Source organism: Corythoichthys intestinalis, chromosome 9 (assembly GCF_030265065.1).
Source record: "Corythoichthys intestinalis isolate RoL2023-P3 chromosome 9, ASM3026506v1, whole genome shotgun sequence".
Classification (NCBI taxonomy): Eukaryota; Metazoa; Chordata; class Actinopteri; order Syngnathiformes; family Syngnathidae; genus Corythoichthys; species Corythoichthys intestinalis.
In genome coordinates, this window is record NC_080403.1 from 21,656,075 (window position 1) to 21,683,012 (window position 26,938).

Below are 26,938 nucleotides of genomic sequence, written 5' to 3' on the forward strand. Positions count from 1 at the left end.
ATGAGTTTGTCTTTGGTATATGTCTCTGAAGTTGATCAATAAGTAAAAAGCCCTCAATTTGATGTCATTGTCCGAGAGCGTTAATATTTCTTTGTAAAGCCCCATGATCATGAGAGGTTGTGTGTGTGTGTGTATGTATACAAAACTGTATTTAAAAAAAAAAAAAAAACTAAAAGATTTTGAGCACAGAAAATAAAATTGAGAAAAAAATTCTATTCTGTGCTCCGTATTTGTGTTTGCATGTTAGTTTTACACACTCAATTCTCTTTTCCTGCTCTCGCGCGATCTTTTGACCCCTGCACATGCCGGTTTGTTTTCTCTCCGCGCTTAGTTTGGCACACATGTTACAAATGTGCCACAAAGCCAACCAATCAGAGAGCCAATCAGAGCTACTCTGATTGGCTGTTTGCCCTCTAATTAGATCACTTGTTACAGTCGCACGGAAAAAGCAAAGGAGACGGACTTGGATGGGAGAAGGATGACATTTTTGGAAACAACGCAATAACAACAAGTTCTATAACATGAAACAATAATCATAACAATAACATGAGACAATAATTTTCATAATAAATACTGTCGTAAAAAAAAACACACACACAAAAATTCTTTCATATTAGTATTTGCCCCTCTCCCCCTTCAAAAAAGGCACCATGTACCAAATGAGCCACATTTTCTTTGAACAACTTATTTGAGAGGCTTTTTCGATCGCCCACACAAATTAGTCATCTCACAAATTAGGGCTCCATTCTGCCTAGTTTCACTTCATAGAGAAGACTGGCTTTTTCTATCAAGCCGCGGTTGACGGTGGGGTAACTGCAAAACAATACAAGACAATAATCCTTTTGTTGACTACATCTAAAGCAATCCACTAACGAATATGCATTTAAAAGAGATAAATTACTATTTTTTTTAATTCCCAATTTATTAATTTCCTAGTCTCTTGATCTGTCAGTCTGCACAAAGAATCAATAATTTAACGCACACTTGTACTGTCAAATAAATTGTTCCCTATAGTGTGTTATTTATGTATTTATTTATTTTGGAGCATTTTAACACGTACAAGGTATGAAAAATAGTGAACCCCAAGTTCTACAGTTGCTCAAAGGAATGCAAAATGTGAGGCCTGAAAAAAGAAGAAAACCTGTCAATCACGTCACTCTTCTTTCAATAGTGCTGTAATCCCACGCTGAAAGCTGCCACAGCCGACCTGTTGGAGTAGGTCGTGGAGGAAGTGAATGATAATCCATTTTCCACTGACTGAAAGGTAGGAAAAAAAATAAATATTTGGGACTGTGATGCATGTTGAACGTAAAAGTCTTTTTCAAAGAAATGCTGAAAGACAGACTGAATGAAGCACGGTTAGGAGAAAACCAACAAAACACACCAGGTTGCTGAGTTCTGAGTAATTTCAACAAGAATGGCAATAATCGTAACAATAGAAATCGTAAGTTTAAATCAAACATAAAACAGAGAATAGCATCTTATGTACCGTTAATAAAAAGAATTTAATAAAAAATAAATAAATAAATAACATTCATATTAGGGGATCTGAACAAAAATATATATAACTGCGCTGTCACAGGTATATATATTCTTGATCCTCTGTGACAAACAGTGGTGCACTGGAACAGATTAATTACTCGTCTTTCCATTTTAGAAGGGAAAGGGATTTTGCAATAGTTACAAGAAAGTTACAAGCACCATCAGGGAAGCATTTAACCTTAAAAATTTATTTAAAATACTAATCAGCACAGTATTAATTATTTATTTTAAAAATGCAATCATATTTATAAACTGCTGCAAAAGTACTTTAACATGTTTAGTAATGTGTAAAATATAGATTGTTACATGATTTGAGCCATAAAAAAGCCAAACATGTTTTATTATTTTAATTTCATATTTTTAAATGCATTAATATAATTGTTTTGATATATTTTTCTGGGCTTACTATTACTCCATGTATAGTTTCTTGCAGTTGGCTTCTGAAGTCATACTCCGACAAATAGGGTTATTCATAGTATTGCCAGAACTGTCAATACATTTCTGCAGTGTGTATAAACACTGCAGCAAATTAATATTTATGATGCATACCGCCATTTCTAATAAATATTTAATGTTACCTTCCTCACAAAAGGTTCAAAAGGTTTGGAGATTTATTTAATTCAAAGTGTTGATGTTTGTGCTTACTCCAGCATATAGAGAGCTAAGCCCGTAGCACTTAGATATCATTTCCAGAAGTCGGCTGTATTCTTTTCAAATGGTGTGAATATTTTAAATGTTGTTTGCGTAATGTGATGTACTTTCAATGCATATTCCCACCTCCAAAAGTAATGGAACTGTGAGACAATTAGCTCCCTGGGTTTGACTATGGCTAGTCTAAAAGTTTGATTTTAGCCCTGGATGAACCCCTCTGTAGTGTTGATCTTCTAAATAATATGCTTACATATTTTTAGACAACAGATTTCTGCGGACAACTAAATTATCAATTATTTTATTTATTTCTAACAATATGAAACATTTTGCATTCTTCCTTCTTTATTATATGTGCTTTTGACTGTTACTCCCTTCACGTTTTCCTTTAGCAAATGAAATGCATAATCTATAGAGTTGGAGTCTGGGGATTACTTTGGGAAGTCTAAAATCATCCACATTTTGTTTTGGTTCATTAGCTCATTGTGTGATCTCGAGTGGTTTGCTTGCAACTTCCTTTAAAGTCCTTGTAAACTGTAAGCTACTACTCATCTTCTCAATTTGATATGCAGCAAAGAACTGTTTCGAAAATGACTGTCAAGTACATGAAGCCCACCTATAAGAATATTCTCTATAGAATTTAAATTGTCAGTGTTAATTGAGTTTTAAAATGTGACAGACTCGACACATGACAAGGAAAAGAAACGATATGTTTTTTTTCCTACTGCTCTTATTGTACGGTGTGGGCAGGGCCGGCCCAGCCTATAAGCAGACTATGCAGCTGCTTAGGGCCCCTGACCACTAGGGGGCCCCCAATCTGGCAATTGTTTATTATTATATATGTTTATTTATCAATTTATATTATATTTTGTTTACTACTGTTTGCTTTATTTGACTATTGTGAGTTTTGATACTTAATTTCAAGCTTAAAAAAATAAAAGTTCTTCCTTACTTCTTTTCCTCTTTTAGAAAAAGGTTTGGCGCTATCTACTGTAAGTACTGACAATCATTTGGGGTGAGAAGTTTGAAGTATGCAGTGCAACAAAATCTGATTAATATTAAAAATATGGACATATGGGTTGGATTGCATGTATGGGTTTCACAGTACACTGTGACGAAATGGTGTGCCAAAAATATGGGCCCCTTGGCATTATTTTGCTTAGGGCCCCCAAATGGCCTGGGCCGGCCCTGTGTGTGGGTTTACAATTATTGTTCCCTATCATTTTCTAACCCTAACAGCTCAGGGAGATGAAAAATAACACACACAAATCACTACACACCACAGCGTAATCACTATGGAAAATCTTTCAGGTACAGCCGACAATAGGACTTTTTCCTCAATTTAGAAGCAAGGGCAGGAAATTCCTTTCAAATGTCTTTTTATTGGTTTCACAAAATTACAGAACAACCCCCCCTCCCCAAACTAAAAAAAAAAAAAAAGTTTCACTCTTAGGGGCAGTTTACATGGCGACTCTGCGACACAAAGACGCAATGACTGAGTAGGGACTCGCCTCGCGTGCATATGGTGTTGGCGAAGACGGAAGGCGAAGACGAAAAATTCTGAATCCTCCCACCAAAGTGGAAGAATCTGATTGCGGGGGGTTGAAGGGGGCTACCTCGGCATGCATATCAAAGGCTCCTGCGGTGCGAGACCGCGCAGTTAACGTCAGGACTCGTACACGTCACATTGAGTGTGCGCAGCGGTGCTACTAAACATTAAAAACAGCAAATATGGCGGAATGTCAGCTTTAATTTACCGTTTTAATAATATTTTTAAATTATATATATATATATATCTATATCTATATATATATATATATATATATATATATATATATATATATATATATATATATATATATATATATATATATTTCAATTTCTGTGCCTTTTTGAACAAAAGAAAAATGACATTGCTTCGAGTGGGCGGGCATATTTTTTTCCGGGCTGAAGGAGCTAGGTGGGGTCAAAGTTCTTCATTCTCTGTCGCCCTGTAAATCTGCACTGCCCCCTAGGAACTGGCATGAATACTACATTGTTTTCATGCGGAATTGCGACATTTTTTAAATGGACACGCAAATGCAAATGCAAATTTGAAATTTTTCGTATTCCCGGAGAGTCACCATGTAAACGGCCCCTAAGCTATCTAACACATCCAGCCATGAACTCTCAAGTCTAATCGTGAACGTCCGTAGAGCCATAGAAAGTTCTTCAGTGCCATCACTCCCAATACATAATGGTTACAGTATCAGAATAGAATACAATACAGCCAGATGCCCCACCAAGTAGGAGCAGCATGGAAAGCGACCGTACCGTTGACCATCCCCCATAGCTAAATTAACAATATGACAGTGCTTGTCATTCCTGTACTTGTGTGACGGTGTTGTCAAAGAAGGAAAGAAAAGTTCCCCATGTTCTATAAAATTTCCTTGCAGAACCGCGAAGAATATATCTGATTTTCATCAGCACATCCCTTATCCAATACGAAGTTGTGGGTGGGGCAGCCTCCTTCCACCTCAGAAGAACCAAACGTCGCGCCAAAAGGGTGGTAAAAGCAATAACCCTACACCCCCAAGTGGGCAGCCACAGACCCTCCGGTAAAACTCCAAATATTGATATTAAAGGATGAGGAGTGATTCCGACCCCTAACACTAGGGAGAGGGCTTCAAAAATACCCTTCCAAAATGTTTCTAAACTCAGACATAACCAAAACATATGGCTTAGTGTTGCATCCACAGGTCTTTGATTCTGGATAAGGACGGCGCTACCATATGAGAAAATAGGTTAAGAATACGCTTGATACCCCCTTTCTCTGTCGGATCTAAAGAAATAATATCTTAGTTGCAGATATCTAAAATGATGTGAGTTAGGAATATTAAATCTTTGGACTAGCTGTGCGAAAGAGGCAAAAATGGCAGGAAAATCCTAAACTGAATCTTTGTTAACCACACTAGAGGCATGTGCGATTTTAAATATTGGACAAGTTTGAGATTTAGGATTGATAAACTGCTCATTATTCGAGCAGATCGGGGGGGGAAAGCAAACCTAGGATGGCTTCTTAGGATCATCTTTTAGAAATAGCTGACAGTCCTATTACTATTGGCTCAGCAATTTTCACTCTTAACATACCTTACACCACAAGATAATCGTTTTGGATAATCTGACACCTGATGATCAAGACTTCGATCAGAAAATGCTCAAATCTGGGCAAATGGTGTGTCTTAAATCCTCATTGTGGATCTTAGGCGAGCAATAAAATAGGGAGGTGAAGTGGTGGAGATAAAAGCAAAAGGCTGTAATGCGGTGCGACACAAGGCTTTACATGTGCAGCTGAGGAGCGTCATGAGTAAAAAAATCTTACTCCGATTAAAAAAAAAAAAAAAAAAAAGCCATGTTGGCTGTCAAATATTAATGACCCCCGTGAAAGGCTTTGCTGCTTGTCTGAATTTATAAACGGAAAAAGCGCTAAATTACTTTCCCATCTCTTTACAACCCCACCCGATATCACGCGCGCACACACACACACACACACACACACACACACACACACACACACACACACACACACACACACACACACACACACACACACACACACACACACACACACACACACACACAGGCATGCTAAGCAACTGTGTGCGTGCATGTGCCCGTGCATGCCTTGTGTTTATGCAGCTCTTATTATTCACTTTTCCACTTCCTGTGAGTCATCAACAGAAGAGGAAATTCTTTACAGCTGTACCTTTATGATTTTTTTAAGCACTTAACAACATATCATCATGCAGACCAGACAAAGACAGGAATCTGTGTGGGGTTTTTTGTGTTATTTTTGCTTGACTACTAGATTCTTTCATTTGCTTTCGTTACTGAAGCTGCATTATGGAGCAGTTACATAAGCACATTGCTTGTTTAAGTGTGTCATGAGTGGAGAGTGGCTTATGCAACGCTACAAGACGGCGATCAAATGCGACGAGGCTTTGTTCCCGCTTATCTTCAAATCCAAGATGTGTCATTTGCGCTAATGGAAATTGCTCCTTGTGGGGGATCAAGCAGGCAGTAGTAGAGGAACTCAAGTTGGAAATATACATAATTAGCAAGCAGAAGCTCAGAAAGTGCAAAAACATATCAACGCCTTCTTAAAATAATTGCATTTTGTCTTGTTTTTTCGAATTTTCAGGAAATACAAATAATGAACCAATCTCTGATTTTTTAAAATATTTATGAATAATTTTAATAATGTTTATGAACTTATTCACTCCCAGCCATTTTCACCGGAGCAAGGCCCTTCACTCCCGACCGTTTTACTGGATTTTGGCTGATTTTGCAAGGTCCACAGAAAATTCTGTTCTATTGCTTTATAAACATGGAACCCACCAAAAGAAAGATTAGACTCTCTTCTTTCAGCAGAAAAAAAGTAAGTTCATATCTTGTTCCATTCTTTAGAAATCAGAGTTAGAAAATAGCTTAGTTTGAGCAATTTTCCAATTTCTGATGAAATTGAGCTTTTTGTGAAAGCATACATTTCAATTTTCAAAATGTAAAAGACGTATAAATACGTCTTTGGGACACTGAAACAATTAAAAATAGAACTTATTTATACATTTTTGGGAGCAAATGAGTTAAAAAGAAAAAAAAGAAAGAATTAGGCAATTATTTTTAGAGCGTAAATGTAGTTCAGACTGATATATGATTAATATTCTGGACATTTAAGAACAATAATTAGGTGAATAACATTTTATTGTCACACTGAGCCCTAGATTTTTGCGGACTGTAAAGAAAGCGGACCAGCCAGGAAACAAGCGCTAATGTGTGCTATACTGAACTTTGCAACAACAACAAAAAATAACAATAATAATGCTGAACTGAAATACCGTAATTTCCCGAATATAATGCGCACTTTTTTTCCCCAAAATCAACTTGTAAACTCATGGTGCGCATTATAAACGGGTACATGGATGGAGACAGAAATATATATGTATTACATATATATATAAACCGATTTTTTTTTCATTGACACGGCCACGTTGTGTTGAAGAAACGTATGCGGCGACCCGTTGCCGACCATTACGGTACGTGACGTCACCATTTTGTTTCGGTAATACTTCACACTAATCGGCCGAATGATTTCGTCTGTGTTAAATTCTGCTTTTTTCACTCTTCATAAAGCACAGAATTTAGTTTCTTGAACTCATTTGAGTCGACGTTTATTGCAGCTCCACAATTCGGAGCATAACAAATGTAAGGACACACACTTCCTGTGTCCGTCAACTATATCGGTCCCTCGGGAAACTCAAACCCAAATAACAATAGTTCAGTAGTTTTACCGTATCAATCCATGGAAGAAACATTTATTCATCATGAGGAAACGCGCAAGTTATACAGCAGCCTTTAAAAGAAAAGTCACATCCGTTTTGTTTTCTCCTAGATTCTGGTAAGTTGGAGAAGTTGTCAAATCATATTATTACCGTAAATATTGTCAGTTTACGGTAATGTTTTGAACTACCAATGTGCTATGCTTGTGCTGTGTTTCACCAGTCAGTAAAATGACATCTCTGTATCTGTACACGAGCTCTGTTTTCTTGTATTCTTCTATTTATTGGTGCTAAAATTAGGGTGCGCGTTATAAACGGGTACAATAATTTTCCCCAAATTTTACAAGTAAATTTGGGGTGCGCATTATACACGGGTGCGCCTTATATTCGGGAAATTAAGGTAAATTAAATGTGTTTGTGTGCACTCTCTGTATATGTTTACCTTATGAAATTATTTTTGTTAGGTTATCAATTCATTATAGAAGAAATAATCATCCTTTTTTTCCCCCATATTTTTACGAGCTGAAGGCCTTTCAAGGTGCTACTCAAGTACTGTTGTTTTGCTTCTTGTGGAATCTAACTTTGAAGTCTTGTTCCTCCATCATTTGCGAACAAAAGTGCCAAGAAAATCGACACTGGAGTGTTTCACGTTTTCAAACAAACCAGCATGAGTAAGCCAGCATGTGTACTAGGGGTGGGAATCGAAAACCAGTTCCAATGGAGAACCAGTTCCCTGCATTTCAATTCTATGGAACTGTTTGGCAGATTATCTGATGATGCTCTTATGGATTCCAAGAAGCACAAATTAGGTCACGTATTATATTGCATATTACACACGTTCAATTCAGCAAGCGGTTATTCAACGAGTGACCACTAACCAAGTAGAAAACAAATACAGGAGGACACTTCTCTCGAAACAGCTTCCTACTTTTTTAAAGTTTTGCAGGTTAGTAAGTTCGCACAGTTTAATGTTATGCTAACTGTCAGGGAAGTTCACTTTTGAACACCCAGACAAGTATCGATATAGGAGAAAAGAATCCGACTCAGCCAAGGATTGCCTGCTTAGAAGACTTTAAAAACAAGATATATATCAAGGGTACAAACAATGTGAACCATGGTTTACCCCCATTTCCCAAATTTTACTTTTTATTTTATTTATATGTTCTTAAAGCAGCCCACGGGAGCTTTAATTTTTTTGGTTGAGTATGGACAAAAGCAGTATTGTTTTACCTGGAGGACAGCTTCGCTTTATTTTTTATTTTTTGCTATCCCCTGTTTAAGAAATTTTTCAGTTATATTTAATTTCTTTATTTAGACAATGTCGAGTGGTCTTAAAGACCAAATGTGAAGTAAGGTTGGCCAACCATGTTTTTGAATAATATCAATGGCGAAACAATTATAAGCATATTTTCGTTTTTTTTTTTAAACGCAACCCTTCCAGATTCTTTGTTTAACCCATAGCAACACCCTTGACAACGAAAATGCTTTTCTTTGACAATCTTCGTCAAATTACGTCACACAGAGAACTGCGAGGGAAGTCAGCCATAGAACAATATTGCCTCTTGGTAAGATGCCACGGCGGTGTGTGGCGATTATTGTTCTCAATCTAAAGAAAAGTTGTATGAGTGGCCAAAGGATAGCAGGGCACATAAATGGACATCTTTCGTTCGCACGAAGCGAATGAATTTCACGCCATCATCGAGTAGTGTTCTCTGCTACAAACACTTCGAAGATGCCTGCTTCCTCAACCAGTCTGCTTATGATCAAGGATTTGCAAAAAAATAAGTGTGATTTTTGGACAGATGACTGATGACTTTGTCAAAGCAGAGCCGCCAACTGTTGTGGAATGAACAGTAGAAGGTAGCGACGTTAGCAGAAAGGTAACTCGAGGCAAAACCCTGATCGTGTTGTGGAATGAACAGTAGAAGCTAGCGACGTTAACCGAAAGCTAACTCGTGGCAATCCCCGATCATAGTTGTATTGAGTACATTTTGCCTACACTTATAACTTCGTCAAAACATTTCTTTTATCCCAGGCAATTGTAAGTGGTTTATTTACCTGACATGTTTCGACGAACATTTCCGCCTTTGTCAGATGGTCCGAAGGCAGAAGTGTTCCCCGAAACATGTCAGGTAAAAAAAAAGCTAACGTCACTAGCTTCTACTGTTCATTCCACAACATGATCGGGGATTCGTCAAAAATTTTCTTTTATCCCAGGCAATAGTAGGTGGTTTATTTACCTGACATGTTTCAGCGAACACTTCCGCCTTTGTCAGACGGTCCGAAGGCAGAAGTGTTCCCCGAAACATTTCAGGTAAATAAAAGCTAACGTCACTAGCTTCTACTGTTCATTCCACAACATGATCGGGGATTCGTCAAAACTTTTCTTTTATCCCAGGCAATAGTAGGTGGTTTATTTACCTGACATGCTTCAAATCATAAAAATAATAACAGCCTATATCTTACCAATCTTGTAATCTCGATGGGTCTTGTCTCCATTCCATGTCAGGTAGTCTGGGCACATTTTTTGCATCCTGATTAGCGTCTGGCTAATACATGTACGGTCCAACATAAAATTCCAACCTCCTCCTCTTCCTCCACCTCTTCAAAAACTTAGATCTCCTCACTTGCGCTCGATCTATTGCTTATATCGCCGTTTGAATCATTGTTTGAAGGGCTTTGTATGGCGGCCGTATGGAGCGTTGCCAATCGCTGTTCTTGGTGTGATGAATCACTTCCGGGTTCGTCCCTTTTCAGGCCCGAACTTCGGAAACACGAATATTTTGTCAAATATACAACATATAAATGATTTTTTTTCATTTTTTATTTGTTGGACAATGTTTAATTACTTTAATTGTGACCCTATTTGGCATTACATTTGGTCTTTAAGATATTATATATATATATATATATATATATATATATATATATATATATATATATATATATATATATATATATATATATAGTATATATTTTTTAAATTCCTGGATAGTTAAGAGATGATTAACAAGCTTGTATTTATTGTGTGTGTTAATATAATTTAAGTTATGTTCAAATAATACAATTTAAATTTGCTCATAAAATCGGACATTTTTCATAGTTTTCAAAATGTTTCTTTTGTAGTTTTTGAAAACAAAGGTTTGAGTTAAATGGTGTAGGCTGAACCAATACACATAAAAGTTAGTATACAGTAAGTCAATACAGATTTATTTTGCTATTTTGATTTTATTTATTTTTGATCATTATGAATGTCCCGTCCTCAGCAAAAAGTGGACATGAAGGTAATGCTATATCATCCCTTCCAGTGTTGAGCGCAAACCCTTGGTAAAAAATCATTTAGAAATAAATCCTATGGACATTAAAACACCATATAACGTTCAGATTTGAAACTTATTAGCTCAGTTGCATGGGCCAATATATATCAACCTTCGGTACCCGAATTTTAATTTTTTTTTGTATCAGAGCTGTTTAGTTAATTGCAAACTTATTGGTGTCTGTGTTGCCTGTAGGTTATGAGTTAGCCAGTAGATGCCATTGGCACACAGCCTTCATCTGTAGTGTGCTGGTGCACACTGGTGCACAATGGTGCTTGTTTTTCCACTCATGTTTGGACGTGAATTTCATTATTAGTGACCATTATTAGTGAGCAAGAGAGCAAAACTATGTTTTTCCATGCAAAACAAAATATTGCCATGTCATCCCATTTAGTTTTGAAGATTCAGTCTGCTAATATTTGTGCAAATGCCTTGCGCTGAAACAGGGATTACATGTGTTTACTATTGAGCAACAAATCTATAACCAAGTGTGTGTTGTGCAAGACTAAAAAGCAAATATTGCATTGACTCACTGGTCCATTCACACTCACAATTCATAGGGCGATGACAGATAGCGAGATACCTACTTTCTGAGCCAACCTGACAATAGACACCATTGTCCAGATGGGATCCAAAAGTGCATTTGAAAAAGAAAAGTTGATTAAAGCAAAAAATATGGAATTGCAGTGTGTAAAAAAAAAAAGTGACAAAGAAACAGGATTCATTCGCTGGGTTGAACTGTTCTCACAAGTACCAGGAACACAATACGAGCAAATATAAATGATATTTTTGTCCGCCATATTGGAGTTTTGAGAAACTGAAAGAGTTGTAGCCTGACTGGTGTTTATTTTTATTTTCATTCCACCCAAAATTATTTATTTCTATTAAATTTTCACTATAAATATATTTTGCTCCACGTACGTTATCTTGACCGCCTTATATGAATTTGCCAGTGAAATGGAATTCTATCACAAACCTTGGGAACCTAAGAAGCTCTGCCTGTTAGAAGCTCCAGGATATCTGTTCCAGGCCTCAGCATGCTCCCTCCCCCACCCATGCTACCACCTCTCCGATGTAGCTGACCTTTTCTATTTAATACAGCATGTTGGATAAAGGTCGCAACTGTTTTTGCAATTGGAAACTATATCGGCTCGCACTTCCCGATGTATATGTTTCCATTACACTTGAAAACAAACATGCAAATACAATGAACGAAACAAGTCAGTTTCTGTTGAAAATATGAGAGGACCAGGCAGGACGGCTCCTCTTTGCAAAATCATGCTCAGCCTTTTTCTTTCAATTATAATGTGTATTGAATACATGTTTCAAATATATACAGGACGAGTAACCAAATGAATCGATGAAGTTGGGCAAATTTTGGAACAATAAAATCAGGTTTAAAGTTAAGGTTAAACCATCCTGTCATCAACTTGTTGTTAGCATAGCATACACATGAAGTGCAGGAATCAGTTGTCCAGGTTTGGTCATGAACATGCCCAACATGAATTATTCAGTTTAACTCGTACATAGCAGCAATCAGAATGACATTCTGGTGTAATGCTGGCAGGTGCAAAACTCCACGATTGTCAGAATTATCGAACTGTCCACATAGCACTAACGCTGATGGCTTTTTTGTTGTTTTTGTGTTTTTTTTTTTAATTTCATGGTATTTAACCCTTAACGGGGATGTGTCGACGGAAACACATTTCTGCATGCTTATGGTATTTAACCCTTTAACGGGGATGTGTCGACGGCGACACATTTTTGCATGCGTACTTTGAACTACCGTAGCTCCTAAACGGTTTGTGCTGTCGAAAAAAATTATAGGGATCCTGAAAGCTGAGCGGTTGCGCTCGACAGCCAAATGGGTGTCATTGCTCTGATCTCACTCTCCTACTGCCAGGAAACCAGCGAATCAGCTCCGTTATTCACTGACGTGCTGACATTGGCGCATTTACGCATGCGACCCTTTGAACTACCGCAATAGACACACAGAAGAAGTCAGGTGAGCGGCATAAAAAAACAGCGAAGAACGACACGTTTTATTTTGATTTTTTGCAAGGAAATGCCTGCAAGATTGTCATGAAAAACAATTGAACCTCCACAGGGGTTCAGTGAAGAGTTTAGGAGTGATGGTGCAAAGTGAGGAGCAACTTTTGGTGAAGGCAAGGCAAATTTATTTTATAGCACAATTCAACACAAGGCAATTCAAAGTGCTTTACATCACATGAAGATCATGAAAATCACATTCAAATCAATAGAACGTAAAAACAAAGGAAATCGAAGGAGGAAATAAAATTATACATAAAAATCGCATTTAATCACGAATAGAATTAAAAAAAAAAAATAATAATAGTAAATATATAAATAAATAGTAATAATAATAATAATTGAAATCAGCAATGGAGATAAGCACAAGAGGAATAGAAAGCAAATAGATTGAAATATGTAGACAGTTATGGATATACAGTGCTAAACAAAATCATTTTTAGCGCTGATTTAAAGGAGCTAACAGTTTGAGCATACTTTAGGCCTTCAGGTAACTTGTTCCAGAGGTGAGGAGCTTAATAACTAAATGCTGCTTCACCCTCTTGGTTCTTGTTCTTGGAACATACAGGAGACCGGTTCCAGACGACCTTGGGGGTCTAGATGTTTCATAGGAATCTAACAAATCAAGCATGTATTTTGGTCCACGGCCATTAAGAGTTTTGTAGACAAGCAGCAGTATTTTATAGTCTATCCTCAATGGAAGCCAGTGTAACGATTTCAAAACCGGTGTAATATGGTCCAGTATCCTTGTATTTGTGAGGACTGTGGCTGCAGCATTCTGTACTAGCTGTAGCTTCCTGACTGATTTTTTTTTTTATCAAGACCTGTAAATACAGTTTACCGTTGCAGTAGTCCAATCTGCTGAAATGGAAGTTTTTCCATGTCTTGTTGAGCCAGAAGCCCCTTAATTCTGGCTATATTTTTTAGGTGGTAATAAGCAGATTTAGTGATAGACTTCAGATGGCTATCAAATTTAGGGTTTAGGTCAATAATTACGCCAAGGTTTCTGACTTGATTTGCAGCTGTAAGTGACATTGTGCTAAGTTGCCTGCTTATCTTTGACCTTTCCTTTTTTGGCCCAAAAATGATCACTTCTGTCTTTTCCACATTTAACTGGAGAAAATTCTGGCACATCCATTAATTGATTTGATGAATGCATTTACTCAGGGAGACTAAGGGACTATAATCATGTGGGGACACAGAAATGTAGAGTTGTGTTGTCATTTGCATAGGTGTAATAGGAGATGTCTTACTTTTCCATAATCTGAGCTCGGGGATTATTTATGTCTGTTATTTGTGTCCTCTTTTTGAAAAGCAAACTATGATATCCCTGGAATGACGGCTGACAGCCAGCATGTGTGGCCATTTGCTTTGATACTTCTGCACGTGCGGGTCTTCTAGTTCAGCGCGTGTCGGACTGCGAATTAGTGCGCATGCGTAGTACTTGAATGGTCTCGATGGACAAAGGCAGTCTGAACGGGCACGCCAAAAAAAGATATGACAAAAAATTGGATTTGTGCATTAAGACCTGTAGTATGAACCTAGCCTAAGAGTGTTCCAAGAATTGACTCCACAAGTGAAGAAAGGTATCGATTGTTTCTCTGTAGTTGAACCTCTCTCTGTACTTTTATCAAGCTCATTTTTACTTTGTTCACAGTACTTTATGTAGAAAACATGTTTGTATTGTGTGTTGACTTACAGTACAGTACAAAATACAGAGTGTAAATGCGCAAATGTGCGCATAGCAACCTTCTATGTATAATGCATGCCTTGTTGGCTTAGCAACCATATTTCAACAGCGTAACATTGTCAAAGTCTTGTTTCAAAGTTTATATAAAATTATGTTCGTGTATGTGCAGTAATCCGTACATTGTTGGTACTATACAGCGTTAGTGACTACTACTACTCTGCTACTGTTTGTGTTGTGATGACGAACAGGTATACTGTGTATGTGCTTTAAAATGACAGTAAAATAAGTACCGTACTCGTCTTCTTCCTCAAGTGACCTATGTCCTGTAGAGGGCTGTGGAGATGCTGGAGCAGGAGATTTCTGTGTGGTAATAGATCGAAATCACAGAGAGCTGTAAAAGGAGCACTGCAGGGATGTGTGAGACATGCAATGTGTGCCCGTGTCTCCAGCCAGACAGGAACTACTCTTGAACGTTTCACCAAGGCCTCTAAGGAATCAAAGACTAAAAAATGTATATAGTTTTCATTTTATGGCCTGTTTTGCACATTTACAGTAAACGTATCTAATGAAGTTTATTGTAAATAGTTTTCATATTTCATTTCGTCGAGTAAGTTTGGTTGTCAATGGGACATCAACATTACAAATTTTGACATTTGTTTTTGTTTTTTGTAATTTTGGGGCCAAAATGTTGATTATGATCGGTCAGTGAAGAAAACAGCAGTTTGAACATGAAGGTTATGGTGTCCTGAAAAAAGGGATCCAACCTGGCCACTGTGCACATTTTTTTCGTTGAAATATAAAGACAACATCAAAGGCTGGCAAATTCGGCCAAAATAAGCTTAGGTGTTAAAGGGTTAACCAATTGCCTGCCATTGACAACGATATAGAGTATATCCAATTAATTTAAACTTGGATGACCGACTGTGAGCGCTCATCTTTCAATGCCATTGACGGTGCTCGGCATCCAATCTATTTTGACTGCGAGAGGGACGGCCAGCTAATGAGTTAGAGGAGTGCTCCATGAAGGGTTAAGTATTCGCCATTTTTATTGCACAGGTGTAATATTTACGATTTGGAACGCGTGCATCCCGCTTTGAAAAAGATTTCATCACTCTTCTTTGTATTTGAACGATCTGTGACCTTCAACTGATTTATTTAATTTACTGCAATGGTCGACTTTATTTCATTTCAACCCTTTGTCTTCCATTCTGTCATGTCTTTCTCTGTGTGTTCTCTTTTTAAGTCTTGGGTAAGGGGGATGAGAAAGGACTCCAGTTAAGCTGCCCCCCACCACCTCCCTCACAATGAGATGGAAACATTAATCAATTAGGTGGCTCTGAAAGGAGATGAAGCTGCCTCTGGTCTAGAAATGAAATGCCATAGACTTAAATCCAGTAGAAGGGCGTTCACAACCCCTCTGTCCTTCCATTTTCTTCTTTCCTCCCGACACCCTATTCTTCCTCATACAAGTAGGTCGACCAATGAAAGAATGATGAAGATAGCGGTGTATTTAGGTATAGAATTGGATGATAGTGACCTTGGATCTGTTGAAATTTCCAAGCATTTTCCCTGTGAGATAAATGACTTTATTGGTACACTTGCGCATGGCCGTGATCTAATCAGACTTGCGTATTGTTGGTGGCAAAGCAGCTCATTGACAGCAAGTACTGTGGGGTCAGAGGAGTAGGGAGGGCACTTGTTTGAATAGGCCATTGTGCAGCGGAACAAGAGGCAACATAGTGTCATTATGGGAGGTCAGCAACTGGAAAAGGTTGGTGAAGGTTCACTACTAAGCGAGCCTGCATTCATTTCTTGCAGCACCTCATCTTAAAAAAGAAAAACAGATCACTTTACAATGCATGATTAATGCACTTATGGCATGGTCAGTATCAGTATCACTACACTACAAAAAAAAAGTTGGTTGAAATTTCAAGTCAGCAAATTTCAGTTGGATTTTCAAGTTTTGATAGGAAACTAAAAACAAGTTAACGCTGTGAAGTCAACATTGTATGTTGGAAGTAAACTGTACTTCAGTTATGTAGTTTGAACTCAAAATTTTAGGTAAACATAATATTTTGTATATATAATAAAAATATAACATTTTGCTCTAACTAGGGATCGAACCCAGCTCTCCACCATGGTAGCAGAGCGTGCAGACAACTGGGCTAAAAGGCTTCGGGGCCGTTTACATGGTGACTCTCCGAGAATACGAAAAATTTCAAATTTGCTTTTATATGGGCCCGTCAAAATGTCAAATGTCAAAATTCCGCATGAAAACGTTGTAGTATTCATGCCAGGCCCTATGGGGCAGTGCAGATTTACAAGGCGACAGCGAATGATGCACTTTGACCCCACAACAAGCTCCTCAGCCCGGAAGAAAATATGCCCGCCCCCTCAATCCCCCGCAATCGGATTCTTCCACTTTGGAGGCAGGATTCAGAATTTTTCGTCTTCGCCTTCCGTCTTCGCCGACACCATATGCACACGAGGCGATTCCGCTACTCAGTCTTTGCGTCTTTGTGTCGCAGAGTCGCCATGTAAACTGCCCCTTAGTTGCTACTTTGCTATCATGAAGGCAATGGGAGTGACACTGCAAATGTTTCACACCACTTATCATTTTAAGTTCACTCAGAAATTTAAGTATGGTCCACAAGCCTGAACTTTCATGTTTATTAACTTGATGAACTACTACTTAATTTTTTAAAAATCTTTAGTTAGCATGACTAATCGGACTTTTTTTTTTTTTTAAAGTGCATCCACTAAATGTTACATGACAGGAAAGCGGGTGAGGAATAAGGTAATAGATGCAAATGCAAGAAAAATATAAAGAAGGCAAACACAGGAAGGGTACAAAAACTTAAAGGAATTTATTTTACAAACTTTCTCATCACAAAAATTCCAAATTGCAAACCACAAAGCAAAATATTCAGCAAAAAAAGACACAGAGGCAAAGAAAGGATGCAGTGCAACGACACACTGCCAACCCTCCCTGACCAAAATGGACTGCATGTCTATTACCACAAATGGCACAGAAACGTGCTCATTTACTGCCATACCTCCTAGTTCAGATGAATTGGACATATACTGCTATCACCTGTCATCAGCATATGAAATGTTAACTGTGACTCACAATATCATTGTGCTAAGCTTTTCTTTTCTTTCTTTTTTTTTTTTAATATACTGTTTACATAAAAAAAAGAAAATGTTCAATGTGTCTACTACAGATATAAATATGTAATGTGTATACTACAGATATAAATAGAGTAGCCAAAAATTTCACTCAAGTAGGAGAAGCGTTACTTTAATATAATAATACTCAAATAAAAGTAGTAATCCAAAAAAATGTAATGCGTAACATTGGGAGTAACTGCTTACAATGTCTGATATATTTTTAAAGAATGGTAAAAAAAACATTCTCAGCGCAACATGATCTCTTATGAACTGTTATTATTACACTATGCTATAACCTATTACATGACCACATTAGGCCAAACAAATCCACAAAAATTATCGAATTCAGACAGTTTCAGCTATCCAAAGAGCATGAGTGTCCTCTGGTTGTGAGAAAACATATTTCCTACAATAAAATTAAAACAGTCATATCTTCGGGGCAATTTACATGGCGACTCTGCGACACCAAGACACAATGACTGTGTTGCGGAATGGCCTCGCCTTTATATGGTGTCGGCGAAGATGCAAACCATTGAATCCGGGCTCCCAAGTGGAAAAATCCGATTACTGGGGCTGGAGGGGGCTTGCTCTGCATCCATATCAATGGAAAGCTCCCACGCCGATAACGTCAGCACTCGCACACATCACAATGGGCGTGCGCAGCGGTGCTACTAAACATTAAAACAGCAAATATGGCAGAACTTCGGCTTTAATATACTGTTTTTATAATATTTTTGATCTAAATATGTTGAATGTTTCCATTTTTGTGCCTTTTGGAGCAAAAAAAAAAAATGCCATTGCTTGGAGTGGGAGGGTGTGTTGTCTTCTAGGCTGAGGAGGTTGTTGGGGTCAAAGTGCATCATTGGCTGTCGCCTTGTAAATCTGCACTGCCCTCTGGGGCCCGGCATGAACACTACATTGTTTTCACACGGAATTGCGACATTGTTCGAATGGAGTCTGTACCATATAAAAGCAAACTTGAAATTTTTCGTATTTTCGGAGCGTCACCATGTAAACGGCTCCTTCGGTTTTCCATGTTCTTTCACTGGCAAAGACTTTAAGTTTTACGGCGCTTTAAAGATGCTCCCCGACGGAACAGGCTGGCATAAGCATAAGATTTTCGACTACAGGCTTGTTTGTGGTGATGTGACTTTATTGTTACGTCTGATTGGTAGAATGGCTTCATCTCATTATTGTTGCGACGTATCATTGGTGCATCGCTGTCAAAACATAAAGTCAAATCTGATATGTAGAATTATGCGGAAAAATGTAATAAAATCAGTATATCCCAAAGTAGTGGCATAAGAGTAGCATTTCTTCATAAAACTACTCAAGTACAAGTAAAAAAGTACGGTTTAAAGTACTCTTAAAAGTATTTTATTTTATCAAAAAGCTACTCAAGTAAATGTACAGAGTAAATATATCGTGTTATTACCCACCTCTGGTATACTACAGTACATCCTGTTTAAGTAGCCTCCCACATATCATTAGTGTGTTCCCGCATCTGTAACAAACATGCAGTTATGCAAGTGTTATCTAATGCCACTTTAATAAGGCTCTGTGTTTCACATGACTTATGGGAAATGAAGATGTTAAGGTGATCTGGGATGTTCAATGCTTGGACGTATTTATAAAGTATGAGTACTTTATTGTTTTATGAAGCTGGACTGAGCTTTTACTTCATTAACTTTACTATTATTCCTAAACCTTTCAGACTCCATAGAAAAAGGCCAGTAATAAAAAAGATGTTAATCTTCTTAAAAGTCAAAACAGGAAATGGTAGACAGTAGAGAGATGACTCATTAATCACAATCATTGAGAGAAAACAAACATGATTGATTCACCTTTTGACTCTTTTTCTATTAAAGCTCATGAGTCACCACAACAGCAAAGATGCTCATCAAATGCTTTTTGCCTTTTTTATATGAATGACTTTGCTTTTGACTTTCTCCGGCAGTGAATTTCTCTTTATATCTGTTTAAGCTCAATCATGAGGCCATTCAGCTCTCTTTAACTTTTCACTTTCAGGTTTTCAAGCGACTCTGGCAAACTAAATGAAAAGCACTTTGGCTTGCTGGCCACTTGTTTTATTCTTAACCGAGCATTTCTGTTATTTTGACTCCGAACTTTGAGTGATGACAAATGGGAGAGACAAAGTGGATTTAAATGTTAAAGGTATTGCGCCGAGACCAATGAAATGAAAGTGACCTATAAGGGGGTTTTAATGACTTTCCACTCTGGTTACCAGGAAGCAGAGAGGCTACTTCTTTGTAATGCCTGAAATAGACACATGTACAAAGCACACTTACCCAGAATATAATTGTATGTTGTTTATTTTGTACCACTAGTTGTAATTTGAGACAATGGAGTTCTTGATAGGCATACATTTTGTGCCGTTTTCTTTTTACCCTGCATCAATCATTGTGTAGACACTGAATATTTTGCATAGTGCATCCCAAATTACAGTGGGGCAAATAAGTATTTAGTCAACCACCAGTTGTGCAAGTTCTCCTACTTGAAAAGATTAGAGGGGCCTGTAATTGTCAACATGGGTAAACCTCAACCATGAGAGACAGAATGTGGAAAAAAAAACAGAAAATCACATTGTTTGATTTTTAAAGAATTTGTTTCCAAATTATAGTGGAAAATAAGTATTTGGTCACCAACAAACAAGCAAGATTTTTGGCTGTCAAAGAGGTCTAACTTCTTCTAACGACATCTAACGAGGCTCCACTCGTTGCCTGTATTAATGGCACCTGTTTTAACTCATTATCGGTATAAAAGACACCTGTCCACAAGCTCAGTCAGTCACACTCCAAACTCCACTATGTCCAAGAGCAAAGAGCTGTCGAAGGACACCAGAGACAAAATTGTAGACCTGCACCAGGCTGGGAAGACTGAATCTGCAATAGGTAAAACGCTTGGTGTAAAGAAATCAACTGTGGGAGCAATTATTAGAAAATGGAAGACATACAAGACCACTGATAATGTCTTTCGATCTGGGGCTCCATGCAAGATCTTACCCCGTGGTGTCAAAATGATAACAAGAACGGTGAGCAAAATTCCCAGAACCACACAGGGGGACCTAGTGAATGACCTAGAGAGAGCTGGGACCACAGTAACAAAGGCTACTATCGGTACCACAATGCGCCGCCAGGGACTCAAATCCTGCACTGCCAGACGTGTCCCCCAGCTGAAGAAAGTACACATTCAGGCCCTTCTGCGGTTTGCTAGAGAGCATTTGAATGATCTAGAAGAGGACTGGGAGAATGTGTTATGGTGAAACCAAAATAGAACTTTTTGGTAGAAACACAGGTTCTCGTGTTTGGAGGAGAAAGAATACTGAATTGCATCCGAAGAACACCATACCCACTATGAAGCATGGGGGTGGAAACATCATGCTTTGGGGCTGTTTTTCTACAAAGGGACCAGGACGATTGATCTGTGTAAAGGAAAGAATGAATGGGGCCATGTATCGAGAGATTTTGAGTGAAAATCTCCTTCCATCTTCAAGGGCATTGAAGATGAGACGTGGCTGGGTCTTTCAGCATGACAATGATCCCAAACACACAGCCAGGGCAACAAAGGAGTGGCTTCATAAGAAGCATTTCAAGGTCCTGGAGTGGCCTAGCCAGTCTCCAGATCTCAACGCCATAGAAAATCTGTGGAGAGAGTTGAAACTACGTGTTGCCCAACGACAGCCCCAAAACATCACTGCTCTAGAGGAGATCTGCATAGAGGAATGGGCCAAAATACCAGCAACAGTGTGTTAAAAGGTTGTAAACAGTTACAAAAAACGTTTGGCCTCCGTTATTGCCAACAAAGGGTACATAAGAAAGTATTGAGATGAACTTTTGGTATTGACCAAATACTTATTTCCCACCATGATTTGAAAATAAATTCTTTAGAAAACAAACAATGAGATTTTCGGGGGGGGGGGGGGGGGTCCTGACATGGTAAACAGTAACAACAACAACAACAAAAAAGTATGAAAATATAGTACGAAAGATTTTTGTCCATAAGTTTAACAAAAATAGAGTGTGGGATATTGTTAAAATGTGTAAGTCACAACCAGCAGTTGTTGTCCACCACATTTTTTCCTTCTGATGATAAAAGTGGATTTGAGTCTTGTGAGAAAGGTGTAATGTTGACATAGTAAAATGATAAAAAGTAAATATAGTTTCTTGTCACTTGTAGGACACAGCACGAGGACAAGCAGTTATACCGACATTGTAAAGCAATAAAATGTGGCTCATAAATGAAATATGAAGAACATAGGAGATTGTTGTCATGTTTAGAACTGTAAATTGATGTGGCTTTGTGCTATATTTTCTCCACTGTTCACTGACGCTATATTTAACAGCACTCAACAAAAGCCAATCAGTCATGGTGGTAAAGCAGTGAAAAGTAGGACACGTCACAGAATTGGTGATTATTGTCACATAGAGGCCACCAGAAATTCCTGCTGCTCTTTGGTATGTCATATTTTCTCCATTTCTCCAACAATAGCGTGAGAAAGTGAAGCAGTGATGTTGACATGGCAAAAAAGCAAAAAATAAGAACAAGATTTAAAATGTGAATACAGGAGATTGTTGTCAAATGTAAGGCAGTACTTTGATGTTGCTGTATGTCATATTTTCTGTACTTACTGACGACATCACCGCATCGTACGTCATCGCTAATGTACTGTGCAAAAGTCCAAGCACTTAACCCCTTGATGCCCGAATTTAACAAGTATACATCAAAAAGCGTTGGGCGGGGGTGGGGGGTGGTGGGGTGGACATAAGTAAATGGACAAAAAATGGGAAAACCCTAAATTAAAAAATAAATAAATAAAAGAGAACAAAAATGAAACACTCAGAAGAAAATAGAAGAAACAAATACTGTAGAAGTGAATGGAATATTAATTTTAAAAATATGTATACATATGGCGGAAAACACAGACAAGTCTGAAAAAGCAGTTTCTGCTCTTGCACTCCTCTTTTAAAGAAACTGCCGTATTTTAAGCCAAAACAACTGTTGTGTTTGGTAGAATAATATGTTTATATGCTGCCATAGCAGATTCATGGCGCATGAAGCCCCCAAACTATTTTTAATTTGTCCGTTTTACCCTGAAAATCCCCTTTCACAGACGTCGTCTATCAGCCATAAAACTAAGTTAATTAATTATATTTATTATTCAAAATGTCATTTTTAGCTTACAATAATTAATTAATGTCTAATATTTCGTTTAAAAAAAATACGACTTTAAAAAATTATTCACTCGCATATTTTAAACTTTTAAACAAATGACGTCACAATGAAAAAAATGGCGTCTGTAAAAAAGTTACGGATATCTACCTCATAACTATCGCTTAATTGTATTTTTTTGTTACTGTCGCATTTTCTACGATATGTTAGATGATAAATAATCGATCCAAAGAAAGAAAAATTGGGGGAAAAAAACGTTTAAAGGGGTAAATATATGAAAAAGAAAATCTCGACCACTCCTCGACCACTGTTTAATTTTTTTTTTTTTTTTTAAATGCCCTCCTGTTCAAAATTTTTCTTCCGTCAGAAAATGGAGATTTTAAGCTTTCCAATGATGTATCACACTTACGTTTCGGACAATTTTGAAATTTGAACAAATTGGGGGTCTCAGAGCGGAACTTTAAGTCCCTTGAGTGTTTTCCGCCATATATAAAATATAATTACACATATAAATAAATATTTATATTTATAGAGATTTTTAAAAAAAAAAAAATTATTTATTTATTACAAAAAATAAACATGTTTTATTTTTTTATTATTATAGAGAATTATTTTTTTATTATTATTTATTCATTCAAAAAATTAAACATGTTTTATTATTTTATTATTATTATTATTATTATTATTATGATTATTATTATTATTATGATTGGAAGTCAAGCATTGTTCATAGCACGAAAAGAGTAGTATATAAATTCATCAAGAGGTTAAAGTAAGACAGAATTATAATACACAAAGGACAATTGTCACTCTGGATGTGGTACACAGGCAGTAATTGCCAGAAATTCCTGCAACTATTTTCTTGTTGCTGTTTGCGCATTTCCTTCAATTGACAACTTTCTTCTATTGTACATTAGTGTGCAATTAAAGAAGTATTCACATTGACATGGGAAAGCAGCAAACATTAATATATCATTATAATTGGAAGAATATGGATGGCTGTTGTCAAATATTTGATAACACTTTAATGTATCCATCTTTTTTCCACTTGACTTTCATCACTGATAAATGACAAGCAGTCAAGTTGACATGGTAAAATGAAATATACTAGAAACTAAATTGTTGAGGACACACCCATTGCTGGCCAGAAACTCCTGCCACGCCTTTGACGTTGTCGTGAGCTGTATTATGAAGTACTTATGTGTGAGTGGTGATGCAAAACTGTATGGGGTCAAAATCAGGACAGCTGGACTAAAGTGTAGACCAAAGTGTGTCCCCATGTTGCGTAAGATGAGCAACAAACCTGTCATGGAAAAACATTTTGGCCATAAGCATGTTATTTTCCTTCTCTGGGTTCTGCTTGGACATTGTTCTGCACTTACATCCTGTTGTGTCAACCACTGTGTGAGTGAGACTATTTTCTCTGCCTGTGTATATGCGCAGTCAAGACTGAATCAGTGTGTGTAACATTTAAAACACCAGAGGTCAACTATGAGTGTGTCAAACAAGCTGGTTAACTCTTTGTAGGGCGAGGATGCTTGTTTGGTACATTAAGTTAGCGCTAAAAATGAATCTAGAAGGCTAGAATTTAAAAATAATGATTAAAATTATATTCACAGTGAAGAGAGAAATATTTTCATGTGAATAATTAGTTGAGTAAAGCATGTCTATGGGTCTTAATATGAATGGACTTAAATCAATTGAATACTGAGATGGGGCATAGAAATGAACTTGATTGCTTGTAGTGGTCTCATGAGGAAATTGAGATTTTAAAATAATAGTAATTTTTTCATGTTTATGATGTGATTGCTTTTTTAATTAAATCATGAAATTATGGATTTTATACATTTAATACAGTTGTACTGCTAATTATTCAACTCCCAGACCCATTATGGTTTACTGCGATGAGCCAATAAAGCAAGAACAGTTAAAACAATTCATTCTTTCATTTCTTTTTATTGTATTTTGAGAGTAGTCATCTGTTAAAAGTTTCCACTGTTTTTAAATGTCTTTTTTTAGTACCCCATTTAATTTTATAAAGTGCAATGTTAGACTATCCCCACGTAATTATTCAGTCTGTTGCAGGGTTTCCGCCAATGCTTTATAAGCCTGGCGGGGCATCAGACTTTTCTTGCCCCAAGCCTGTGACTCCTTCAGGCTAAAACAGTGCTACAAAAAAGTATAAAAAGTATACACCCTATTTTAAACGTATCTGGTCATGTGTTTACTAGCACAAAGCGACATCTTATGGTCAACATGTGAGCAAAACTGTCCAAGCTCTGTGCCATTGCACTGAATTGCGTTGTATTTTTGGTTGTTTATTCAAACTGTATTTAAAGACTGTAACTGTGTTAAAGTGTTGGGGATGAATGGTTTATGATAACAAATATTGGTTAACTGTAGGTGGCGACAAAATTACGTATATCATCTTTGAAGCCATTTCACGCTGTAATAACGTCACCTACGTGCCACTGTTTGGTCTCATTTCCAAGTGCGGAAGTTGAGGTCCACAGCAGTTTTTACTTGAAGTCAGTCAACCAAATAAAACTGGAGACAATGTCATTTGAGTTTTATAGTTTTGTTACGCTCTTATATAAGCATTAAAACGCTACATGGACCATGTGTTTATGTCCATCATATTTCCATATATTATTTCCATCATTTCTTGTCCTTTTTCAAAACCGAAAGCACCGCTAAAGACTAGGCATGTGCCGGTATGAGATTTTCACGAGATGAGATTCATAACCGTGAGCAAAAATACCGCGGTTTCACGGTATCACGGTATTGCAATTATGGCTCCAAAATTTTGAGATGTATGGGTTTAAAAAAAAAAAAAAAAAAAAATTTCCATTGAACAGGATTTTTTTTCAAAACATATTTGTAAATTGGAACATGAATATAATGTGAAAATAAATAAATTAACACAAAATAACAAATATTTTTTATAAAATTAAATAAATTCAACCTAGACTATACCCACAGCCACAGCTCAAGTTGCTCAATATTAGAGTAAGAACAAAATAATTGCTATAAAAAGTAAAAAGACTTCTAAATAAAATTAAAAATATATACTGTATGACTTTTTTTGAGGGGGGAAGCTCAAGTGAAGTTTTGCCATTTTCAGCCACCTTTTTCAACTCTAGTCTACATGATGCCATGCCTTTGTGTTAAAAAGAACAAAGAATTCATAAGTTAATAAGTTAGTTAAAAATGTATAAGTTAGTTTTATAAATGTTAAAATGTAAATATTGTTGAGGAAAGGTTTCATCTAATTTAAAAAAAAAAAAAAGTGAGGAGTGAGACCTCCTTTCTCAATTAGCGATCTTTGACGCGATTCTTTTTCTTTCCCCCCTTCATTCAAGCTTGTCACTCTCTCTCAGCGGCTGTGAGACATAAAACCACAACGAAGCTGCTGTCCCAGCTTAGCCTAGGCTAACATTCGTCTTTGTAAGTTTTAGTTAGTTTGTATATTGAATTTGAAATGAAAATGTGTGTTTTGTTTTTGGCGAACTTTTTAATGGTGCTACTGCTATTCTGTTGAACCTAATCACACGTGGAAAAATACAATTGTACAACGTTTTAAATGTATTCATTTGTATATTTCACCACGATTTGAGAGCTCAATAAATTGAAGAAAAGTACGCCTTGTGTTTGGAGGATTTGTATTTGGGTTTGCTGGCTATTTAGCAGAATAGCGTCACTGACACTCACGGCAACAAACGGGAAGGGGTGAGCGCTGCCGCACCAAGCCACTTCGGCTGCATTTTGGCACATGAAAAATAGCGAATACCGTACTAAGGTATGACGGAAAATTTTAGTGGTTTTGAAACCGCAACGTTTTCACACCACGGTAAACCGTGAAACCGGTAACCGGCACATGTCTACTAAAGACTACATATCCCAGGCGCCTTTGTCATGTCAAGAAGGAAGGACGTAATGTGAACATTTTTAATAAATTGCCGAGCGAGGCGCCACCCAAGCAGAAGGAGACAAGGTAGCAAGCGACTTTGAAACGT

The 26,938-nt window shown here is 37.2% G+C and overlaps 1 protein-coding gene across 1 annotated transcript in view; it reads left to right on the forward strand.

Annotated features, from left to right (window-relative positions):
• The first annotated feature begins 7,071 nt into the window (after nt 1-7,071).
• The window catches only part of LOC130922420 (TOX high mobility group box family member 2), a 255,295-nt gene continuing 235,428 nt past the window's right edge, over nt 7,072-26,938 (forward strand). Inside the window, exon 1 of the mRNA XM_057847182.1 lies at nt 7,072-7,624. The gene's annotated coding sequence lies outside the window, so the exon portion shown is untranslated. The remainder of the gene's footprint in view (nt 7,625-26,938) is intronic.